The 27,215-nt window shown below is 35.6% G+C and overlaps 1 protein-coding gene across 8 annotated transcripts in view; it reads left to right on the forward strand.

Annotated features, from left to right (window-relative positions):
• The first annotated feature begins 2,908 nt into the window (after window positions 1–2,908).
• Window positions 2,909–27,215, forward strand: part of LOC106871768 (uncharacterized) — a 1,221,261-nt gene continuing 1,196,954 nt past the window's right edge. For 7 of the 8 annotated variants that reach the window (XR_016244689.1, XR_016244690.1, XM_089364843.1 and 4 more), the window contains exons 1-2: window positions 2,909–3,041; window positions 23,907–23,994. The gene's annotated coding sequence lies outside the window, so the exon portion shown is untranslated. The remainder of the gene's footprint in view (window positions 3,042–23,906; window positions 23,995–27,215) is intronic. The other variant, XM_089364844.1, reaches the window with a different exon arrangement.

Raw genomic sequence — 27,215 nt, forward strand, 5'->3', positions numbered from 1 at the left:
CTGTACACAGTTTCTCTTCTTTATCCCAAATCATTATATCAGGTATAATATGTTCATAATTTATTGAGGTTTTCAGTGGAACATTCCACCAGTACTCCTTTTTATTATATGTGGCTATGGATTCTACCATACTGTGGGTTCTTCTTTGTTCTCAGGTTTATCCTTCGGACGGAACCCGTTGTACAATGTCCTAGTTATTACATTATATCTCATCGGTAGCTAATACCGTGATGACAATTTCGAACAACTGCTTTTGATGTAGGCGTTATCATCGGCGTTAACTCCACAAAGCCTTAATAGATTGTCATGTTTTACTGCTTTTCCTCTATCTCTGTTCTTTTGCGCATTGTATACTTGATTGATATTTCCTATCCCTGGACTGCAAAGGAATACCCTTCAAGTGAAGGTGAGAAGTAAGAATCTGGTTGTTGGTCTATAATAGACTGCCTTAATGACAAATGTTACTATTATCTTGGAGCTTCCTACTCACATGTCCATGTCTGGACTTCGGCTGATATACGCCCATCCTTTCATCTGATGACACATCGTGGTAGAGTCGTGCGGCTTCTTTGGACATGTATTTAAGCTTATCAGACAAGGAATGCTGCTCAAGGAGCCACTTTCCAAGTTTTATGATCTTAACCTCTTATATGAAAACCTGATCATGGGATGCACTTAGACACTTGGTGGTTAAAAGATTATGCATGTATCTGTGTATGTATGTATGTATGTATGTATATATATATATATATATATACAAGAATAAGGGCAGAGAATCGTCAATTAATAATAGAATTAATAATTAACAATTTTGCCAAGTAGTTCAGTATGAAAAAAACCTTTATCGGTAAAACTATTTATCATCATAAATATACAGGGATTAGCAATTGAGTTGCTTCTCCAACATACTGAAAATTTAGAAATAGCAGTCAAAGAACTACTGATTCCAAACTACAAATTTTTCTCTAAAGCGGATGGCGATATTTATGGCACACATAGAACAAAAAACCGGAGGGAAAAGCGTAAACAAACCAAGCCTTTAGTTAATTGGATACGAATCGTTTCATGGTTAAGTGAATGGAAATTTCACTATTCCAATCTTCAGCACAAATATTCTGATAAATTTGAAAGTGTCTCTAAAAAAATTCACGGTAATTTTTGGCCATGCGACACCAAAAATCAACGATAAGAAAGGCACTTACGAATTCATCGGCTAGCGAGTTCAGGCACCTCACCTCAAAGAAATCTATTCCATGTGCGTCACAAATAGTCCCGTATGAAAAGAAGTCCTGCGTGGAGGGATTACGGTTTAGCCATCTAACTTAGAGATATCAAATATAAAATATACAAGAATAAGGGCAGAGAATCGTCAATTAATAATAGAATTAATAATTAACAATTTTGCCAAGTAGTTCAGTATGAAAAAAACCTTTATCGGTAAAACTATTTATCATCATAAATATACAGGGATTAGCATTGAGTTGCTTCTCCAACATACTGAAAATTTAGAAATAGCAGTCAAAGAACTACTGATTCCAAACTACAAATTTTTCTCTAAAGCGGATGGCGATATTATGATGATAAATAGTTTTACCGATAAAGGTTTTTTTCATACTGAACTACTTGGCAAAATTGTTAATTATTAATTCTATTATTAATTGACGATTCTCTGCCCTTATTCGTGTATATATATATATATATATATATATATATATATATATATATAAATGTTAATTCTCTAAATGAAGTATTAACAGTAACTGCACGATAAAGTGTAGTATATTGCCACTTAAGTGTGGCTGACCCCTAGGGGTGGATGTTACTGTTGCTTTTAGCCCCAGGAGGACATCTCCTCCAGCAACAGTAACATCCACCCCTAGGGGTCAGCCACACTTAAGTGGCAATATACTACACTTTATCGTGCAGTTACTGTTAATACTTCATTTAGAGAATTAACATTGCTTGTTTTCACCTTTTCAATATCAGTGAAGAATGTCACTGGAAAAGAAGATATAAGGTCTTGCCAGATTTGTCTCTCTCACCAAGGTCATCAGCTGTCGAACGCCGACGAAGGGAAATAACCCTGAAATCCGGATACGTTCGTGCTGCTGGTCGCGGTGAGAGGGATAACTCCCTTGGCAAACAGGACACAGTCGTGTGTCGATAAGCCAGCTGGAGGAGATGTCCTCCTGGGGCTAAAAGCAACAGTAACATCCACCCCTAGGGGTCAGCCACACTTAAGTGGCAATATACTACACTTTATCGTGCAGTTACTGTTAATACTCCATTTAGAGAATTAACATTGCTTGTTTTCACCTTTTCAATATCAGTGAAGAATGTCACTGGAAAAGAAGATATAAGGTTTTGCCAGATTTGTCTCTCTCACCAAGGTCATCAGCTGTCGAACGCCGACGAAGGGAAATAACCCTGAAATCCGGATACGTTCGTGCTGCTGGTCGCGGTGAGAGGGATAACTCCCTTGGCAAACAGGACACAGTCGTGTGTCGATAAGCCAGCTGGAGGAGATGTCCTCCTGGGGCTAAAAGCAACAGTAACATCCACCCCTAGGGGTCAGCCACACTTAAGTGGCAATATACTACACTTTATATATATATATATATATATATATATATATATATACATACATATATATATATATACACATATATATATACACATATAAATATATGTATGCATTCATGTATTTATATATGCATGTGTATCCATAAATGTATGTATCTATGTATATAAGCATGTGTATGTATATGTGTATGTATGTATGTATGTATGTATGTATGTATGTATGTATATATGTATGTATGTATGCATGTATGCATGTATGTATTTTTACATAGGTGTGGTTGTAATATCATTCTAATAAATATGCTAATAATTGTTTTAAAAATAACTTTGACCTCTTTTATACTTCGATGAGTTTAACTATTAAATATGTGGGTGTCAGCTTTAGACCGCAACATTATACTAAAATTAACTGCGTTGAACAGTTTGGCTTACATGAACTGGCTCGAAAGTTGACAGCGGTATGTATCTGTTATATTATAACTAATGATTTGATTTTATTGTTTATCCTCAAGCCTTTAGCTAATTTTCTGATCCCTGATCAAATGCTCTCGAACTTTTGCAGGAACGATGTAACACCTGCTTCGTTATTTGTGAACTCTTAGGAATATTAATCAGTTCCATTTAAAAATCTTTTATTGTTTCTTCGTCTTGTTTTGACACTATTCCGATATTTTAAAAAATATTGTTTTTATTAACTTTTCATCCAACTACCCCACAAAATCTTCACTTTTGAACTTTTTCGAAATTCATTTTATTTGTTTTTGTTTCTACATTGAAGCCAAATATGATTCAGACGTTATTTTCAAACTTTCAAAATAATTTTCATACATACATATAATATTTATAAAATAATTTTCATACATACATACACAGACACAAACAGTGATAATCACCCACACACATATACATAAAAATCTCCAGCTACAAAGATGAGATCATTATCACTCGTTTTTGAGGTAGCCTGCAGAAGAATATCATAAAAGTGATCCTTCTGTTCATTTGGTAGGCCCGCTTGTGGGGCGTAGGCGGAGATAATTGTAGCTATGTCATTCTGCTAGACTAGCCTCAGTTTAAGTACTCTCTCGCACATCCTCGCTACCTCTACGGCCTTATCCACCTATTTCTCCGCAAGAAGTATGCCTACATCCCTTATTCAATGACTATTACCTTTCCAGAAGAGCTTATACCTATGTTCTTTGTCTGTGAGAACACTGGCTGAAGCTCCTCTCCATCTTGCCTCTTGTACGCAATATACATCAACATGTTTCTGTTCAAGCATCTCTGCAATCTCGCTAGACCTGCCTTTCAATGTGCCTACATTTAGAATGCCAACTCTGAAAACTGGGAAAGAGATATGGGAGATAACACAGGAAGGAGAGATGTTATTCAATACCAGAAAAGAAGGAACCCGTGAATACTTGGTTACAGAGGTTGATTTTTGCTGGGTACTTCTGCAACTGTCTTACAAGGAATATAGCATGAGTGATGTTTCTCCCAGGCACAAAACCAAGCTGCATCACGTCTAGCATAACTCTCTTCCTAACTAGTTGAGCTATGACCCACTTCATAACTTTCATCACTTGATACCTCTGTAATTATTTCTGTCTACGGTGTCACCTTTACCTTTGTAGCATGTTTTGTTGCATTGTAAAGCTTCAGATATTACATACATGCCAGTATATATGTTTGTCAATATGATTAATTCACTTGTACACATAAAATATAACTGTTTGAAATCATTAATAAATCGAAATGTGCCTTATCTACTGTGCATTATCTACCTCAGAATGTGGAGGCGCAATGGCCCAGTGGTTAGGGCAGCGGACTCGTGGTCTTAAGATCGCGGTTTCGATTGTGAGTGTTTATTGAGCAAAAACACCTAAAGCTCCATGAGGCTCCGGTAGGGGGTGGTGCTGAACCCTACTGTACTCTTTCACCACAACTTTCACTCTTTCTTCCTGTTTCTCTTGTACTTGTATTTCAAGGGGCCAACCATGTCACACTCTGTGTCACGCTGAATCTCCCCGAGAATTACGTTAAGAGTACACGTGTCTGTGGAGTGCTCAGCCACTTGCACGTTAATTTCACGAGCAGGCTGTTCCGTTGATCGGATCAACTGGAACACTCGTCGTCGTAACTGACAGAGTGTCACCATACTCCAGAATGTAGCCTTTCTACTTCTTACGTTCTGTCTAATTAACATGACCAACTCAAGGCCAGCATGGAACATGGATGTTAAATGATGATGATGAACCCAAAACTACTTTACTCAGATCCTTCTGAATGTTTTGTGTATACATCTGCACACACACACACACACACACACACACACACACACACACATACACACACACACACACACACTCACACACACACACACACACACACACACACATACACACACACACGCAATGAACTTAAGTACATGTAATTTGGTAGAAAACTGAATTAGGTACAGTTCATAGAAGTGATTGTGAAAAAGTACATTAACCTTAAAAATATAATTCACTGTTTGCTTGTCTATAAATAAAAAGAAAATGTTATAGCTGTAGTTCACCCTCAAGTTTGAGCACGCTTTATTTCTTTACTTCTTTTTTACTGACTGTACCAATTTTGAAATGATATTCTGTATTAGACTCCTCTTCATTAAAATTAAATTATGCTAACTGCTTTTTCTGAAATAAATCATATATGCTTAAATACGTATTTCACCCTTATTCTCTCCCCAAGTCATCAATATATTTACCTCATAAGAATTTTTTTCCATACAAAATCTTTAAAGGTTGTTTTTTTTTAGTATTAGACTCCCTTCATTTGGAACTTTTAGGGAAGTTTAATTATACAAAATTGTTTTTCAGCCCTTTAGTATTCAAATTATTTCGTCAAATGTTATGCTTATTTATTAATATTGTTTTGAATTCATCATGCATTATCTCGTGGCTTTGAGATTTTGATGATGCAATTGTATATTTTTATAATGACATTGTAGAGCAGCTGTGAGAGGCCACACCCTGTCAGTTTTAACATGAAACAAGTAGGATATTTCAACTAGATACAGCCAATTTAAATGCTAAAAGGTTAAGAATATCATTCACTCACTGCTGTGGCTGAATAATATGTGTGTCTGTGTGTGTATATATGTGTGTGTGCGTGTGTATGTGTATCACTGTTTGACAATGGGTATTGGGTTGTCTTTGTCCCCATGAAATAGCACTTTGGCAAAAGACACCAACAGGAAAAGAATCTGACTTTAAAATAATCACTGAAGTCAATTCGAATACTTCAACTCTTTTAGACAGAGACCCCAGCATGATCACAGTTCTATTACTGATAAAAGTAAAAGAATATTCCTGTTCCTATAAAGAATGGGCTGTTTCATGGCTGAACTTCCTTTGATCACAGCTATCTTCAAATAGGTTTGATCTGAGCTAATAACAATGGTAACTACAATGACTAGTCATGCTAAAAAGAGAGACTCTAGAAATAGCAGCTAAATTTCTTCCAAATTATACCCAATCTATAACAAAAAAAGAAGTACATATCACAGGTAGATAATATAGTGTTAGATATGACCCTAAAAAGGGGAAAGATGATTATAACTGGAATGCTTTTGATCATAGAAATATTTGATTTAAGTTAACTTGGGAGCTAAACAACAACAAGGGGTATCGCCCATACCATCACTACTGCTATTACTAACACCTGTTATATTACTTCTACTACCACCACTAACAAATTGTATTATGAATAGCATTTGAGAATGGACTTACTGTCACATGAAGTAACAGAGGAAACATAAAACAGGATATATCTCAATATGTTACTGCGATACATTAATGTATATAAGCTAACAGGCATATTTACGTGTTTCAGATGTTTTTAAGCTTTCTATGTAATCATTTTATTTCAACGTTTTATTGAATGTAGAAGATATATATATATACATATGTATGTGTATTTGTGTGTGTGTGTGTATGTATATATACATACACACACACATGAAGCAAGTAGGATATTTCAACCAGATACAGCCAATTTAAATGCTAAAAGGTTAAGAATATCATTCACTCACTGCTGTCCGTGTGTGTGTGTGTGTGTGTGCCGTTTTTATTGGTCCCAGAGTTTATTGTGGAATGTGTATATGAGTGTGTGTTTGTGTGTTTTTTGTGTCAGTGGGGATGATAGGTGTGTGTACGTGAGAGTGTGCGTATATCTCTTTTTCCGAGTATGTATGTGTTGTTTTAATCGTCCTTGTGGTGTGTGTGTGTGAGAGAGAGCTTACACAATAATATACAAAAACATCCCACTACTGAATCAAGACCCACGTCTAAAAAGAGTACTCGCAACCCATAAAATAATAAAAAGCAAAAGACAACCCAAATCCCTAAAAAACCTACTCACGAATGCAAAATTGCCCAACACAAGCCCACTACCTACCGTAAAAAAATGTGGTCGTTCCAACTGCAGGACTTGCTTCCACCTCATGGAAGGAACAACATACAGATTCCAGTCGGCACACACTTTCGTCGCCATAAGGTGTGAAGGGTACCACAAAGAATACATAGGGCAAACGAGCCTTACTCTCAGAGAAAGGATGACAGTCCACCGCCAACAATTGAAGGATCCCACCACAAGACAGATACCACTCAGTGGGCACTTAGATCTCTGTGCACAAAACAAATCCCCCAAATTCCTAGTTTTCCCATTATACCAATGCTCAGACAACACCACTGACCAAACACGAATAAATAGGGAAAATAATCTTATTCAAAAATACAGACCACAGCTCAACATACTCTAACATAAGCCCCCTCCCCAGGTGCACACCCAAAACAAAGACACACAGATACACAAAATCACACACACACACCAATACAATGCAAACCTCCGACACGAACACACTTACACACATATACACACACACACAATCACAATATCTCCACACTAGAGCACAAACCCACATACATTTCAAGAAAAAACACATGCATATATACACTTACAATACAATTGTAGCAACCACAACCAACACCCATACACACATACGTAAACAGGTACATGCACACACCTACACACCACTCCGGCAACCACAAATCATATTCACACACGCATATTTGCATACATATGTACACACACATACAAACACCATACGCCCGTTCCCCAGTGAAAATGTCACACACACACACTCAAAAGAAAAACACACACAATACAATCCCAACAATCACAACAAACACTCACAAGCACACATGCACAGAAGCATGCACACACAATGACACACCTCCCCGACAAATACAAGCCACATAGATGCACTCACACAAACACACCCACACGTATACACACACATACTGCACTAACAATACAAACAAAACTAATCACTCACAATTACAGCACACACACACACACACACATATACACCAGGAAACTACATAAACCATACACCATACACACACATACAAACGCATACCCAGTACCAACATACACGGAACACACATGCACACACATACACATCACCTGGATAAACCCAACGTACAAGGACACCTAATAAATACAACACACACATACATGCTCACACACACATGCACCCTCATGCACACACATATAGTTGCTCCCTCACACACACACGCACCACAAGGACAATTCAAACACAAACATACTTAGAGACACACACAAACTCACGTACACACACATAACACCCCCACCAACACACAACACAAATAGACATACGCACACATACAGACATACACATACATATGAACCATCACACACACATACGGTTGCTTACACACACACACACCACAAGGGTATTTAAAACAACACACTCACTCAGACAGAGAGACACACACACACTCACGTACACACACTCCCACACTCACACAAAACACTCCCACGCACACACACAGATGCACACATACATACACACACAGACGCACACAGACGCACACATATGTGTACACACCCTCACACATACATACGGTTTCTCTCTCTCACACACACACACCACAAGGACGATTAAAACAACACATACATACACAGAAAAATAGATATACGCACACTCTCACGTACACACACCTAACATCCCCACCGACACAAAAAACACACAAACACACAAACACACACTCATATACACATTCCACAATAAACTCTGGGACCAATAAAAACGGCACACACACACACACACACACACGGACACAAACACACATATATACACACACACATAGAGATGTGCACAAAACCAGTCCCCAAAACCAGTGAACCATGACAGACTAGCTCACAGACCAACCAAAAATAATTTTTTAAATCCCTTTTAACTCTTCCTTCCCCCCACCCCAGCTAGCCAGTCATACTGTCTCTTAAGACAACAAAACATTCCCTCAATCCACACAAGAGAAAAAAGCCAGGTCAGTTCCTCCTCAACTTTTTGCGAACTCTTAAATATATTTCCTGGGTATATATATACATATTTTACCAAATCCTTTTTGTTATAACAACGTTGTAAACTGTTTCAAACATATTCTTATTATTATTATCAAAGAATGTATATATGTATTTTGATACTTAAACTGTTTCTAATATTTTCTATTATTATCAAAGAATATGTATATGTATTTTTCCATATATGTATTTTCATAGTTACACTGTTTTTAACATTTTCATCTTATTATCAGAGAATGTGTGATAATCAGTATGTAACACTACAAAGTTCATACAAAGCTTTATACTTTAAATATATTCCTCTTATTATCATCAAATAATGTATATATGTATTTTAATACTCAAACTGTTTTTTAACATTTTTTATTATTCTCAAAGACTTTTGATAATCTTTTTCTAAAAAAGTGAAACCGGTTATGTAAATAAATATCTTTAAAATAAGTGCATTTTCAAACCTTCTTTCATATATATTTCCACTCGTACGGTATTCCACAACTTTACTTTATTATATATATATATGTATGTATATATATATATATATATATATATATATATATATATATATATATATATATATATATATATACTATAAAAGGCAGATTTTCTCTGTTTGCGTGTGTGCATGTTTAAAATTCATACATTTACACAATTCCAAATTTCTTCGATTAAACAATCGCAATTAATATTCTAGATACAATTTGTTAGCTCACTGCGTCATATTTTCACTCCCAAAAATTCCTAATAGCGAATAAAATCCATAAAACTACAGAGGTAAACATTTTCTCCCTAATAAAATCTAATTTCCTCTTTCTAATACAAATCCTTTCAACTCCTACTTTCTCTTATGAACCTTTACGAACAATCCAAGAACAAATACAAAAAGAAAGGAAGGAGAAACTATATCAGTATCAAAACTGAAACAATCACATTTCGATACTGCAATGACAGATACTAAAACTACATACAAAATTACTTTGCCCCTCTAAAATTAACTATTTCTATTCCTCTTACACATCGTTTCAATTGCTACTTTCTCTTATGAACGTTTACGAACGATCCAATAAAAAAGACAAAGAAACGAAGGAGAGTGAGAGTCAAATAAACAGACACACTGCCAATCATACGTAAATACATACATATATATGTACCTATGGTTACCAATGACCTCATTCTAATTGGCGGGAATTGTAAGTTTACTTTCCATTTCTAATTCCGTCCTTCACCAGCGAGACATCTTTTTCAAATACGATCGACAAACATTTATTCCCTACAAACTGTGAGTTTTTTGAAAATCTTTTCGTAAATCTTGAGATTAACACACGCACCATTACCTACCTGACCCTAACCCTAACACTGTAGTGAAAATCGTACGGGTGTTAAACTGAAAATTTAACAATCTTTTTTAAAACACTTTTACTTACTAATATTTTTTTATTTAGTGTGTGTGTGTGTGTGTGTTGCCCATATATATATATACACTTAAGAATATTAATTGCGATTGTTTAATCGAAGAAATTTGGAATTGTGTAAATGTATGAATTTTAAACACACACACACACACACACACACACACACACACACACACACACACACACACACACACACACACAAAATCTGCCCTTTATAGTATAGATTAATTGGTTGAAGGAGAGGTGTACTTCTAGCTACTCGCCCATAATACTCAAGCTTATACAGATATGTAACAATTGTTCGTGGACAAACTTCTAGCTGTTTTGTCATATCAGAAACCTTTGAATGAGATTCGTTTTCCACAGTTCTCTTCAAACAGCGAAGCTTCCTTTCTGAGGGCCCAGGTTGGCTGAGACAAGAATTTGTTTCTTTTCCATGGCTTTTGAATTGCACTATAATTTTATTAACAATAGCAAGAGGAATTTGAAGATTTGCAGCAATTTTTCACTGGCTGAGACCAGCCTCAGATTGTCCAACAATACGACCACTTTGAAAATCTGACAGTTCTGCTGAATTTTTTGTGCATGGCATGGTTACTCTTCGCAAACGTTTAATATAATGCCACTTAGAATGAAAAAGAATAATTACATTGTAAATTCTACACCACTGGAAACATATTAAGATGCTTACACCACAAGTTTTGAAAATTAAAGGTGTCTATTAACTTCTTTCATGTCTGTATATTTATATATATATATATATATATATATATATATATATATATATATATATATATATATATATATATATATTCTTTTATTCTTTTGCTTGTTTCAGTCATTTGACTGCATCCATGCTGGGGCACCGCCTTTAGTCAAACAAATCGACTTATTCTTTCTAAGCCTAGTATTCTATCGGTCTCTTTTGCTGAACCGGTAAGTTACGGGAATGTAAACACACCAACATCGGTTGTCAAGAGATGGCAGGGGTACAAACACAAACACACACACATACACATAAGCACACACACACACACACACACAAACACACACACACACACACACACACACACACATATATATATATATATATATATATATATATATATATATATATATATGTATATATGTATGTGTGTGTGTATATATATATATATATCTGCAAACTTACATATAATGGGTTTCTTTCAGTTTCCTTCTGCCAAATGCACTCACCAGGCTTTGGTCGGCCCGAGGCCATAGTATAAGACACTTGCCCAAGGTGCCACAGAGTGGGACTGAACCCAGAAACCATATTGTTGGAAAGCTAGCTTCTTACCACACATCCACACCTGCACCAATATATATATATATATATATGGGAGAATATACAAATAATAACAACAGACGAGGACAGGTGGTGTAAATAACAAAAGTATATATTAGTATGACGCTCGGGAATATACATACATATATATATGGGTGGAATGAGACACTTATCTCATTCATTGTTATTAGACAATGCTATTAGTATATTAACTCAGTCCTCACACAGCTGCTGTAAGATTGTTATGGTATTAAATAATAGACTAACATATCACAGGGGGATGAGTTTAAACCTTGGTAACACAAGGATATGGTTTTGAGCTAGAGGAAAGAAGTGAGGCTTTGATGGCAATAATAAATTAAATGGAGAATTCATAGCATGCTGGTGACCTCACTTATGATAAAACATAGAAAATCTAAATGTTTAAGCTTTTGCCATTAAGTTGTCAAGAAAGTTCTTGTGGTTTTTTAACCTTTAGATTCAGATGTACATATCTCAGCTCAAACAAAACTTTATTAATCGAAATAAACACTATCAGTGCGAAACAAGTTTATTTATGCCAGTAGCGTAAAAATCCTGCGTTCTGGTGACTATGAAGTTGTCGAAGGTGTATTTGGCATCGTCTTGGCTTTTGGAGCATTTCTCACACAGGAAGTTGTCGAGATGCTTGAAAAAGTGGTAGTCGGTAGGTGAGAGGTCTGGTGAGTGTGGTAGATGAGGCAGAGTTTCGTAGCCCAATTCGTTCAACTTCTGCAGGGTCAGTTGTGCGAGATGTGGCTGAGCATTGTCATGGAGAAGAATTGGTCCTTTTCTATTGACCAATGCTGGCTGTTGTCAGAGTTTCTTATGCATTCCATCCATCTGCTGACAGTACTTCTCCACCGTAGTGGTTTCGCCTGGATCCAAAAATCTGTGATGAATGAGACCAGCCGCAGACCACCAAACAGACACCATGACCTGTGGAGCTTCGTTGGCGTCCAACCACTGAGCTGAGCATTGCCAGTTGTTGTAAAGAATCCACTTTTCATCACAAATCACAATCCGGTCGAGAAACGGGTTGTTCTTGTTGCATAAAAGAAGGGAAGATGACACTTCAAAATGGTGTTTCGTTTATTTAGTTGTTGATTTCTTGATTTCACCGGTTTATAAATACTATAATGGTGATATTTTAACAAAATAATAATAATAATAATAATAATAATAATAATAATAATAATAATAATAATAATAATAATAATAATAATAATAATAATAATAATAATAATAATAATAATAATTCAGTTCAGTTAAAGAGCATGGGTAAACAATGCATTGTAAGCCACACTATAATTTGTGAAAAAATTTATGTTCACACAGGGCAACTATCCATGCCTTTTTTTTCTTTTTTTCTTTCAGTGTCTTAAGAGAATGAAGGTCATTATTTTTCTTATCAGAACTCTTTTGGGTTTGTCTTTTCTTTTTGCAAGGCTTCATGGCCTCAGTAAAGTAAGTTTTCTCACATAGAAGGTATATGGGCACTGTTGTCTTAGGAAACAAAGGTATAAATCCAAATTTTAATACTCTTATGAATATTGTCTGCACTTGTTATTAGGGGTGTCAGAATTGTTACTGAACCAGGCAAAATGCTTAGTGGCATATCATCCATCATTATGTTGTGAGTTCAAATTCCACCAAGTGCCTTTCATCCTTTTGGGATGGATGAATTATATACCAGTTGTGCACTGGAGTTAATATAACTGACTTACTCCTCCCCTCAAAAACCAGGCCTTGTGCCTATAATAGAGAGGTTTATTATCCAATGCCAATATGCTTGAATTTATACACTCAATGCAATTACCAGTTTGCTAATACCTCTTGATAACAAAAAGTGTTGATTATCTACTAGTCGTCATCTAGTAGATACTCAACATGGTAACACAGCACAGAAAATTGCACGGCTAAAATATTCAGTGCGGCATTACTTTAATCCAGATTTTCACTGTATGTTTTTGTTTTATTCATATTCTAAAAAAAAAAAAAATTGCCGTCTCAATCTGAGAAAATTGAATTTAAATATGCCTTTGCATTTCAACATAGAACATTTATTCTATATTGGCCTTTCAAATCACTTAGGAATTTACTTGTAAAATTACTGGTGTATTACCTTGAGGAAGCTCTAACCCTAACCCTCATCCACTTCATAGACTAAAACTGAAACTAAGCACCATTTGACTAATAAGTGATGTTTTTTTGTTGTTTTTTAATCTTTAGTACACTCATTGCCAAAATTCCATATTAAATGGTTGATACTCTATTATTTGGGGATAAGGTACACAATGCTACTTGTTTCAGTTGACTTAATTGGATAATAGTTGATAAGGGAATCAAGCCAACAAAATAGTTGAAATAAAGGGCTTCCAAACAGTTGCTTCACTTCCTAGAAATAGCAGCCAAATTTTCCTCAAATCAAACTCTATCATCATTTAGAAAATGTTCTACTGAGTACACAGAACCTAGAAAATAAAATAGGATGATTGTGGTTGGAAAGCTTTTAATCACATTTCCTTTCAATCAAGCTTTGTTCAACAACAGCACAATTTTCAAGGTCTTACAATTCTAAGTAAAATTACTACTTGTTAGTAACAGTATTCTATCAAAGAGATGGGAAGAATATCTGTTTATTAATCATTTCACTTCAAAATATCTGAAATAAGCTATGTGAAATATTGAGTTACTTTATCATCTATTATATTTTATACTTAATACTTTGAAAATGTAAAGACATTATTTTCAAATGTTTATATTTTTGGCTTTGTAGTATTTACATCTATAGAAGCATGTGAAGAGTACAAAAAACTGAGTTGGTAAGATATAGGAAACAAGTTAATGCTATGATTTACTGATGAAGTCTAATAATTCTAGAGCTTGCCCACAGTTATAACCCAACTATTGAAGAACAAACTCACTCACTGTTTTTATATATTTATTTATTGTGAAGGCAGCTAGCCATATAAATTACCATTTTTCTGTACTCTTAATCAGAATTTCTTGGTAAACTACATCAAATATGCTAGCCTACTTTACAAACCAGGTGAAATTTTGGCGCTTTGATTTTTTTGAGTGGTACAGCAATATTTCCAAGAAGGTACAACAAATCTATTGATTGCATTTTTTTTAAAGAAGATGTAACATTTACCATTGAGAGTTTAGCATTCTATCTAATGAAAGATATGTCATTCACAAACTTAAATAATTCAAAATTTGTCAAATAATACAAAATTTCAGATAACCAGGGGTTGTAAAATGAAAATCATATAAATAATGATTTCTAACCGGTAGAAAATCACAAAAAATTTCTTTTTCATGGGAAGTGGGGTTGTATTTGATTTAATTGATCCCAATAATCAAGAAAAACTTATTTCATATCTTTTGGTGTGACGATGAAAGAATCATTTAGGAAATGTACAAGAATCAAATAGTTTTTCTAGTTAGCTACTCCCTGCATTTAATGTTAACAACTAGTACTTTTTAAGCGTAATTTATTATCTAAACAATATGTGCGCTTTGTGTATAAAGCTTTCTCTTAAGTGTGTGCTTCATTTTTTTTTTAGTTTAACAGGTTAGAAAGAAAACAAACAAATTATAGAATATAGACTGAAAATAGTAGTTGAAAAACACACAAAAAAAAGCAATTTCCAAAAAGCTAAAAAAGTAAAAACGCATTAACGATTATGGTGTTGGTGGTGGTGGTGGGATGTTGGTGTATGTCTGAGAGGTCATGAAGTAAACGTGCTTCAGACACACTCTTAGTGACATGTATATAAAAGTTTGTAAACCAGTTCAGGCGAATAACGAACGAAATATACACCACCGAAGTTGCTCAAAAACACCAGCAGTAATTTTCTTCAGCTGAATACAGGTTATTGATTGATTAAAATTATCCAAATGCACAACTTTAACTCCTGAATCTTAAGAACCTTCTGGTCCAGAGAACAAAGTGTCATCATTCCACTTTTCTCCTCCTTTCTACGGCCACGACTCGAATACTGCTTCCCCCTGTGGTCTCCCCATACAAAACAAAACATCTCGAAAATTGAATCACCCCAGAGGGCATTCACTAAATGAATTAAGGGCATGGCTGATCTCGATTACTGGTACCGACTTAAAGCCTTGAAACTCTACTCCCCCCAGCGTCGCCGCGAGCGATATATCATTTGCACGATGTGGAGAATATACTGCCAGCATTGCCAAAACGAGCTCAACATTAACTTCAAAATTCATCCAAGACTAGGACCACGGGCCATACGTCTCCTGCCCAATTCAAGATCACGACATATAGGTACACTGCGACACAATTTCTTTTTCTCAACAGGCTCTGCCCTATTTAACATTGTCCCAAAACTGATCATAGAGGAAAGGATCCCGTCACCTTTAAACGGAATCTGGACAAATTACTTCGAGGAATACCAGATAAGCCACCTAGATACAAGTCACTCAACAAGAACTCCCTACTCGAATGGATCATGATACCACAAAAATTGACTTAAAAAGTCTGGACCAATCTTTGGTCGAAAAGTTTATATATATATATAAATATATATATATATATATATATATGTATATATATATATATATATATATATATATATATATATATATATATATATATATATATATATATATATATATATATATATAAATAAAGAGAGAGAGAGAGAGAGAGAGAGAGAGAGAGAGAGATGAAACATACTTGGAAGAGGATGCATGGTGTTCAATCATATGATAATGTAAAAAAAATATATATATATATATATGCATATATACATACGTATATGTACATACATCTATATATATATATATATATATATATATATATATATATATATATATATATATATATATATATAGAGAGAGAGAGAGAGAGAGAGAGAGAGAGAGAGAGAGAGAGAGAGAGAGAGAGAGGGCGAAATAACCAAGAACAAAATTTAATGTAAGACTAACTAACTTTGCCTCTATTAGCATAATATATGTATCAATTATTTTCGCAATCTGACGGATGTATCAATCTATTTTTCGCATTCTGAAGTGATTTACTAAAACTAGTAAATTGAAAAGATCGTAAATGCTACCTTCATTAAGGCTAGCTTCTTCTTTGTTATCTAATTAAATTAAAGGCACACCAGCGAAAACGACGAGTTTCCCCTTGTTATTTAGATCCATTTTCTTCTCGTATATAATTTATATATATATATATATATATATATATATATATATATACACTTGGAAATGGATGCGTGGCATTCACTCATATAATGATATAAATAACATATATATGCATATATACATAGATATATATACATACTTACATATATACGTATATACATATGCATATATGGACCCAGGAACTCACAGAACGTAAACAGCATAAAATGCGAAAACATGAGATACGAAATACGAATACATGGAATATGAACTTTTTTTACGAACAATAAAAAATAAAACAAACAAATGGTAAACAAGACAAGCAACATAACGAACGACCCTTCATCAGTTGTCGGTTGTTTTTCTAACTCGTATTTCGAGCAATTCACGACAAGATACACCTTCTGACTTTTCAACGACTTTTCAACGAAGAGTACAACAGCTACATATCTTAAGGAAGTAAAAGCAACACTATAGAGGAAACTGAATATGATGAAGGGAAATTGGTAGAACGATAGATGCGATGAAATCCAAGAAGCATCAAATAATGACAATTCAAAACTGTTTTCTCTCTCTTGAAAAAGTTTATGGTCTAACTTCATCAACAGCTGTTTCAATTCGTAGCGAGGATTATTGATAAATCCTAAAGATATTGTTGGAAGATGGAAAGAGCATTTCGATGAGTTGCTCAATCGACCTACTGAAGTTGATCATTCCGTTCTTAATAATGCACCCGAAAGACCGACAAAACATCTTTCAACAGAGGTTTTCAAACCTGGCTGAAACAAAAGAGGCGTTCAGGAAATTGGACAATGGAAAGACCCCTGGTATGGATGGATTAGATGCAGAGATATACAAACATGGTGGTGAACATCTCCGTATAATATTGACAGATGTGATTCAGAGGAATTGGCATAGTGAAGTCGTTTCTCAAGTTTAGAGGAATGCAATTATACAGATACTTTATAAATCAAAGTGTGGAAAGCATGTTTGCGATAATTTTCGTGGTATATTTCTGTTAGCTGTGGTTGAAAAGGTCTTTTGTAGAGTAATGCTGGATAGATTGCTTCTATACATTGCTAATGAGGTTCTACCAGAATCACAATGTAGGTTTAGCGGTGGAAAAAGAATATGTATATATTATCAGCTAGACAGTTTCAAGGGAAGTGCATCGAACAGAATATGGACTTATATCAAATTTTTATTAATCTGATGAAAGCGTTTGATTCTGTAAAGAGAGTTGCATTTTGGGTGATTCTGAAAGTGGTAGGCTGCCCTGAAAATTTCTGAGAATGCTTAAACAATTTCATAACGAGATGGAAGTGAAAGTTAATGTCGGAAGCACCCTGTCAGATCCAAGTTCTGTAGAAAATGGTGTAAAGGAGAGTAATATTCCTGCTCTTACCTTGTTTGGTCTGTATATTACAATACTCTTTGAAATAGCTTTCGAAGATTGCGCTGAAGGGGGTCTATATAAGATATAGGACAGAGAGAAAAATTTTCAGCCTCAAAAGGCTGTGCCAAAATGAAAATACCTCATTCTCACATTACAGTTCTTGCATGCAGATGATTGTAACCTGTTAGCACATTCTCAGGAAGATATGCAACACATGATGAATGTGATTTCTGCAGCACTTACAACATTGGGCCTTACAATCAACTTGAAGAAAACTGTTCTGATGTACCAACTTGCCCCCTTCTAAACTTTAGATAGAACCTTCTATAACTGTGTATGGACAAAGGTTAGAAGTTGTAACTAAATTCATTTAATCATGAAATACTTTGAGCACTGCTGGACTTGATGAAATTTGGTACAGAATCCGCAAGGCTAGTAGTGCCTTTGGTAGACTTGATAAGCGTCTCTGGTTACGCCAGAGTATATCTTCCCAAATTAAAGTTAGGGCTTATAAAACATGTGTTCTCCAATCGTTACTATATGGAAATGAGACATTGGTATTTTTTTTTATTATAGGCATTTAAGGCGTTCGGAAAGATATTATCACTATTACCTTAGGAAAGTTCTCGGGATAAATTGAAAAATGTCCATCAGCGGTGTGGAAGTACTTGAGTAAAGTGGTAGTAGGAGTGTAGAATCAATGATCCTGCTAAGTCATTTGAGGTGGGGTGTCATCAGGTGAGAATGAATGATGAAAGACTTCTTAAGCAACTTTTGTATGGTGTGCTTGAAGATTGTAGGAGGTCAGCACATAAACCCAAAATGAGTTTCAAGGACTGCCTCAGAATTGCTCTGATAGAATTGTTTCAGTTTTTGGTTGGTAGAGGGAGGCACAAGACCGAAATGGATGGAGGAAAAGAGGGCATAGTGGTTGTTCGAAGTCTGAAATGGAGAAAATGAAGCGCGAAAAGATCAAGAGAAGGCTTAGAAAGAATGAACCTGTGGAAAATGAGGGAGAGTTTCTTTTTATGTGCGTGATTTACGGGAAGAAATGCTCGAGTCAACTAGGCCTGGTCAGCCATCAGAGAACTCATAGGAATCAACTCATTGTAAATTGTGATATCGATATTGTTCTCAATAGAACATGTGCAACCTGTGGAAAGGTGTATCTTTCAGTTGGAAGATTCAAAAAGACATCCCCCACCCCAAGAAAAAAATCATACTGTAGCATCTGTTCCATCTGTCAGCCAGTGCATTATGTAATAGAATGTGAAAATATTTGCGCGGGCTCAAGAGTCATACAAGGGCCTAATAAAGCATCATTAATGACTTTGCTCGTTTACGAGAAAGCACCCACGATATATATATATATATATATATATATATATATAGAGAGAGAGAGAGAGAGAGAGCGAGAGAGAGAGAGAGAAAGAGAAAGAGAGAGATGATGTTGATATGGCTGCTCTATGGGGTTACCTTGGGTCTCATGTCCATAAAGTGCTTAGCTCTACAAGCGCTTCATCAGACCCTAGATCTAGATATACATGTATACACATGCATATATATTCACCCATTTATGATCACACACATACGCGAATGCGCGCCCACTTTCGTCTGCGTATGTACATGTACATACACATTGCATATCTCCCACAAGACTATATTGTCATAACATTCCCGTGAACATATATACCTTTACCTAATAATAATGGATTGACTTATCGAGATAATTATAACAGTAAGAAAAAATAGTGTAAATTACAATATAGGGAAATTGGATGATAAGAATATAAAATATAAAATATAATAGGGGCCTAGAATACAAAATATATATATATTCCAAAAATATACGATTTGGTATATGATGTAAAATATAAAATATATATGAGATTTCTAAAATAGATATGAAATATCAATGGTAGTAGGGTTATAAATTATACAAAGTTACAGAAATATAAAAATATGTAAGGTATCTATCCAAATGTGCGTGCGTCTTCGTTCTTCTCTCAACTCTTCTAAAACTAAGATAATTTTATTTATAACCTTTTAAAGGGTAGAGGGATAATGCATTATCTTCTTTTTCTCTCTCGTTTTAGTCTTTCTCTCATCCTTCCATCCCGATTGGATTCGGGCTCGTCTTCAGAAGCTAGATCGTTACAATTTACCGTGTCATTTGCTTGGTGGTCACTTTAAATGGTCACCTATCGGTACTGTACTGTTTAGTATCAAGCACTTCGACTGTCAAGGATACTTCCTCTCTTCACTTCTGTACGTACTGTCTTTCTCTGAATTTGGGGGCTAAGTGGGTTGGGGGCATCCCGTCAGAACTCTGGCATGAAAGATCCATGACTGCAGATGCGTGTAACGTCAGCGATATAATGTCGGACATGTAGTACATCAGAGGTGATTAGTACTATACTGGGGAACTGTGAGACGGGGACAGGAGCAAAAGTTAACCAGGAGAAGTCGGTGAGATTGCAGCTGGGCACCTGGAGAAGCAGGTCTATGCCGTCCAACAGTATCGTGGGGCAGTGGACTGCTGTACAGGTTAAATTGCTCAAGGACGTGACTTGCGGGGTGGTTAGTTTCAGTCAGAAATGGGCTGTGAGGAAACTGTCCATGAAAGGCTGGGTGGTGCTAGCCAATGCTTACTTGGCTTATGCTATCACCAGTCTCTCGTGCCTTGCTCCACTTCATTGCTGATCAGATTGAAGCTTTTGGCGTTTCCTCTTTCTGTGGAGGGGATGTGTTCTATTGGTCAAACAGTTCATTCACTGTCAACACACACTGAGTGGAGGACTGATCATGCAATGTCTAGTGATGCGCAGTCACGCGCTGAGGCTGCGACATATCCAACATTTCTTTAACGATAAAGAGGTGCGATTACCGATTGTTAGATCCACAGATCTCCCCCCTGACTGAGCTGGAGTCCTAGATGGAGCGTAGACTAAGGCAGGGTGCTTGGCAGCTTGAGTGCTGGCAGGCGCGTACTCCTTACTGGCATTTCTTCTCGCTCTTTATGTTCCAGCTTCAAATACCACCACGGTCAACTTTGCCTTTCATCCTTTTTGGGGTCGATAAAATAAGAACCAAGTGAGTTCTGGGACCGATTTAATCGACTTGCTTGCTTCCTCAAAATTTCATCTGAGAGTTTACATCATATAATAGTCCTATTATTTGATGAAAACTCTCAGCTTATTTTGCTGGGTATAATGGAAGGTGTCGGCTCTTCACTGCCTGTAGACTCTGATGACATTAGTTTACTGATCATGCTTCAAGAACTCTGCGGAGAACCCTTACAGCTGCAAGCAGTGCTAATTTTTGTGGGTGTTCTATCTTTATATTTGTAGCAATCTTTTTGAGCCATGTTGGTAGTTGAGTGCTGATACTGCCAAGGGCGCCATTTACTACTGGTATCACGTCCACACTTTTCATTACCCAGAACTTTCGTATATCCCAAACCGTCGTAGTTGTTCAATTTTTTCTTCTTCCTCTTTGTTTCCCACAACCATGTCAACTTCCTGACGTCTGATCTGATGGTTACACCGAATCATTGCATCCAACAGGATTTTGCAGTCTTATTTCTAGGATTTGGTCATACAACTTCTTTGCTCTTTGTAGGCCGTGATTTCCACAGAGTTCCTACCAATGGAATAGTTAGAATGTGAGAAAAAATATTTTGCTTTTTTTGTTCCGGGTTTTTATATTCTGATTTCAAATCCTGTCACAGTCAACTTTGTCTTTCATATTTTAAGGGCTGAAAATATAAAGTACTAGTCAGGTACTGAAGTCGATCATACTAACTCTTATTCTCCTTGCTGGACTTGTGTGAAAATTAGAATTATTATTATCGCTATTTGTTGAATTAGTAGTGTGGTGGGTAACATTATCTAAGGCTGCAAGCTGGCAGAGTCATTAGCATGCTGGACAAAATGCTTAGCAGTATTTCACTCATCTTTACATTCTGAGTTCAGATTCTGCTGAGGTTGACTTTGGCTTTCATACTTTCAGAGTCGTTGAATGTAAGTGTCAGTTGAGCACTAGGGTCGATGTAAAAGACTACTCCGTTCCCCAAAATTTCAGGCCTTGTACCCGTATTAGAAAGAATTATCTTTATTTAAAGGTATGCACAAATGTATTACATTTGAATATCAGGTCACTACTGTTCATTTGGTATTGAGGACCTTTTGAACAATCGTTGCAAATTCTAATATAACAGATTTCTGTATTAATCCAATTTTCGTATTTTCTCCAACTTCAATAAGAAACTACCAAGTTTATTGATATCAGTACCTAGGGCGCCTATAACTACTGGGATAACTTTTGAAGAAACCCTCCAGAGTTATTGAATTTCTCTTGATCAATCTTGGCATTTTCTTTTTGTTCTTCCGTTTTTTTCTTGTTTCAACTGTTACATTCAGACACAACCACATCTGGGATGACACGCTCTTTGAAAACTTTATCCATCATGATAATATCTGTTCGTCTTTCTTGAATTTCATGATCTGCTTTACCCATAATACCTTAAACTGCTCATTCTCTATCACACTGTCTGGTCGTTGTTGGTACGATTCCCCACTTAATTCAAAGCCTCTTTGAAGTAATCGTGCCTGCATTTATCCTCTTTCTGGGAAAAAAGAACTCCAGTACGTATTATGTGCAGAATTGACTCACCATTCTCGTTACACATTCTGCACTAAACGCTTTCCATGGTTCTGTCTATTCTTGCTTTAATGACATTCGTTTGTAATGACTGAATTTGAGCAGCCACAATGAGGCCTTCCATTTGTTCTTTGAGTTCTCCATTATTCAACCATAACCACGATTTATCTGCTGCAACATCCTACCTTCGTCTGAAATGCTTACCATGTAACTCTTTTCACCAGTTGTATCTTTCATGCTTCTGTTTTCTTCTTTTCTTGTATTCTTTCACAATCTGCAAAGTGTCTTCTCTCTTACTTTTCTATATCATATCCTGCCATCTCCATGCAATTTTCTATCAATATCAAACCTCTCCTTCCTTTGTTCCATGGTAGGCTTAACTTATGAACACTGTCTCTAGGATGTAATTGTCTTTGTATTTCTGTCCTTTCCAGTTTATATAAAGAGAAATATAAAAAAATGTTTGCATTCAGTTACACGTCTTTACATTCTTAGTTTAAAATCTCACCTCTCCATTTCCCAGAATTTAAATAGTGAATTGACTTAATTACATTCTCAATTTTGTGGCCTTGTGCAGACATCATTAATATTATTAATATTATGAAAGTATTGGGTATGTAAGTTTTCTGAGCACCAGATTAAATGCCTAGTATTATGAATTTAAATCCCATCATTTAGTTTGCCTTTCGTCCTACTTTAGTCAATATAATAAATAGCAATCAGTCAATGGTATTGATTCAATTGATTGTAATTACCCCACCCCTCACTTCATGACATTAGCATCTTAGGGATTCAGTTATTTAAAGAGGAAAGATAAAATGGATTAAGAAATATAAAGCCAGAAATTTCTTTTAAATTTAAGTTTAAAATTATTATAAATACAGAGAGGTTCCTTTAATTTTATTAACTTTCATTTAAAACTTAATTTTTGTATTTTTAGATGAAAGAAAATTCAAATTAACTAGAAAGAATTTGAAGACAAAAACGACTTCACATTTGAAAATACAGGTAATAGAAAAAAGAAACAGGTAAGTACTGAAAGCAAGAAAATCAGAAGAATTATGTGTACAAAATATGAATGAGATTGTGCATGATGTTGTTGTTGTTGTCGTTTAACTCTCGGTCAGTTCACATCAAACTAACTTATGACAATCAATATTTTATCAATGCTTATTCCATTTCTTTGTAGACACAGGGCATCTAGGACTATGATATCCACATCCTGCCATCTTACAAAAGAAGAACATGAAGTCAGTCATAAATGTACTGTCTAAACATAAGGCAGGATGGTCATGACTGGAAAGACTTTCACTCTAAGTCTGTGGGCACAGGACGTCATAAAACGTGTACAAAAATACGAAGCACGTGTGCATGCAACATGAACTATTCTTTCGAACAACGAAAGACACAAATGGAAAACAAAACAAACATACAGAACGACCCTTCATCAGTTGTTGGCTGTTTCTCTATTCTCGAATTTCGAGCTTTTAACAACAATATAGGCTTTCGATAAAGTAGTTGCTCCCGCAAGGCAAATTAAGTAAAATTTGGGATTTTGCGGATGGTCAAAATAGGTAACACAAACAAGACAGTGAAAACAAATAGGAAGGGCTGCTTATCCTAAACGAAGTTGTGGTGGCGAACGCGTAAATCGAGTTAGGATAGGAAACAAACAAGAACACGTCTTCCTTGTTCCAGCTACAACGGAAAGAAAGTATGAAATATGTCCGATGATCACATGGCAGCTACGTGAGCAAGGAAGGAGGAGTGAAGGAGAGAGTGACAGAGTAATAGGATAGAACAGTGGGAAAAGAGGACGTAAAAGAATAAGAAAGAGAAAATAAGATATATATATAGGGGAAAATGCACACTAGGTATAAACGAAATGGTTCTTTTTATAAGAACAAAGATATATACATACAAATAAATGATTTGAAGTAGAATTAAGAAATATAAAAATCCTTATGATGAGTCATTATAGAAAGTCATACCGGTTTCATCATCGCTGTTCACTGACTTTGAATCAACATCAATTTCCAAACGTTGTTGGGTCTAATAGAACCGGAGCGAAAGATCTGTATGAAAGGGAGGTAAGCAGTTCTGAAAGTGATGTAATTTGATTAATATGATTGAAAGAGTATGAATGGTATTTAAGATATATGAGGATTAGCTGGATTACTGGTATTAGTAAGGTTAGTAGAGTCCTGTATTAAGCTGTGTGTTCATGTTAAGTTATGGTTGATATTTATGAATGAAAGTTGCCTCTTTATTTAGTCTTTACTACATTGAGGTGTTCTAGGAGCATTGATAAAAGCGGAAAATTAGGAAGTTTGGTTTATGATTCCTAGCACATCTACCTATGTGCTCACCTGTTAGTGTCTATATTGTGGGAAGCTGATTTGTTGTTTTTGAAGCGTTGTTCTTCGTATTTGTCCTATAAAGTGGTTTTGGCAACCTAAGCAGGTAATAATATAGATTTGGTTTGCAGAAGCACAAGTGAAATGTCACTTTATCTTAAATATTTCACCTCGTTTAAAGTGAAATTCTGTACCCTCCGAACGTTGGGGGCATGAGTCTCAGTTAGGCCACCCCCATTTTTCACTTTTGGTCCCGTTGTTAAAGGATATAATCTTGCGCCGGTTATAAGTTTTTCAATGATTTCGGTTGCATTTTGCTTTTGATAATTTTGTGTGAGCCCAAAATTTCCTACATTGTTTTATCCCCAGTGGGAATGGGGAAATTTTGGATGATGATGTTGAATGCCTCATTGTTTCTGGGGTTATGTGTGAAGATGTATAGGGGTACTTTTAAATTTGGTGTAGTATAAATTTGGTGTAGCTTCTCTTAATACTCCTATGTCTAATTCCTTTGAGGTACCATATGTTTGTTGTGATAATTTGTATATTTTATGTTCTAGATTACAAAGTTCGCAATCAATGGGGCAGCACGAGGGCCCATTGCAATTCCACATTTTTGTTGATAGTAAACTGTATCCAACATGAAGTAGTTGTTCTGGAGGATAAATTTCAGTGCTGGGATTATGAAGCTGTGGTTGATGCGTCCTGGGATCTCTTCTGGGAATTTTTATAGCTAGATGATTGCTTTTATATCATGATGGTGCGGGATTTTGATGCACAAGTTCAACACATCCAATGATACTAAGAGGGTTCCTTCATTTATTGTTTCGGGAGGTCGTTAAGCATGTCTAAATCATTCTTGATGAAGCTTTTAACGTATTTTTTAAAAAATGGTTTAAACTGTCGAGGAAATTGTTCAAACGGCGAGTTTCAAAATGTCTTAGTTTTGAGGTCAGTAGGAAGAGGAATATTAATGCATAGGCTTCATGAATCTTGGATAAATAATCAATTTCTTTTTAGGGAGGCCCTTTACACGTATTTGAATTAAGAAGGATACGTTTTTAAGTGTCTTCTTCGGGTTATAGTACTCTATCATCTCACAGTAAGTATCGTTTTCCAGAAGGAGAGTACTGAATTGATATTGTACTCTGTGTCCATCACTACTACCGCACTTCCTTTAATGCGCCCTTTAATGATTACGTTTGTATCATTTTTGAACTCAATTAGGTTTTTCCTTTCTTTGTGTTGAGACTGGAGTAATGTTTTTGTTTTTGTAGGGCATTAAATGGAAAATTGGTAATGTGTTCATAAAAGTCATCAAGTCCTTTATTTCTGTCTTTCGATGGAAAGTATTCGCTTTCGTTTGTCACTGTTGTAGTTATGAAGTGCTTGTATGAAACGCAATTTTCAGCAAAAGTCCATAGTGTTATCGTTGATTTCATTTGGGTTCGATCTGCGACGTATTGGTGTAAACTTCAAACCTATTACTAAAATATTAGTTTGTGTACTACTTAGGATTTTCTTTGATAGGTTGATTACTTTCGGTTGTTCATGCATATTTTGTTCCACTTTACGTCTCTGTTTCTCTGAATTAGGTCTAAAAATGGTTGTAGTAGGAAGTCTGTATTGTATTTTTTTTGGTGTGGAGAAATTGGCTGTAAACTGCGTCTGTGGTAGTATGTTTATTGGTGGGGACTGCGTAGCGGACTAGATTATGGTTATTCTGAGGGTGGTTATACTGTCTATGGTTGATGTGGTTTGGGTTAAATTTGTTGTTAATTTTGTAATGCGGGTAGAGGGAAAAATTATGTTGTCTAGTTAAGTTGTGTCTAGTTGAATGTTTAAAGAATCCATGCTGAAAGTTAAGTCACGGAGGCAAGTTATTTCATCGT

This window comes from Octopus bimaculoides, chromosome 16 (assembly GCF_046866305.1).
Source record: "Octopus bimaculoides isolate indiv1 chromosome 16, ASM4686630v1, whole genome shotgun sequence".
Classification (NCBI taxonomy): domain Eukaryota; kingdom Metazoa; phylum Mollusca; class Cephalopoda; order Octopoda; family Octopodidae; genus Octopus; species Octopus bimaculoides.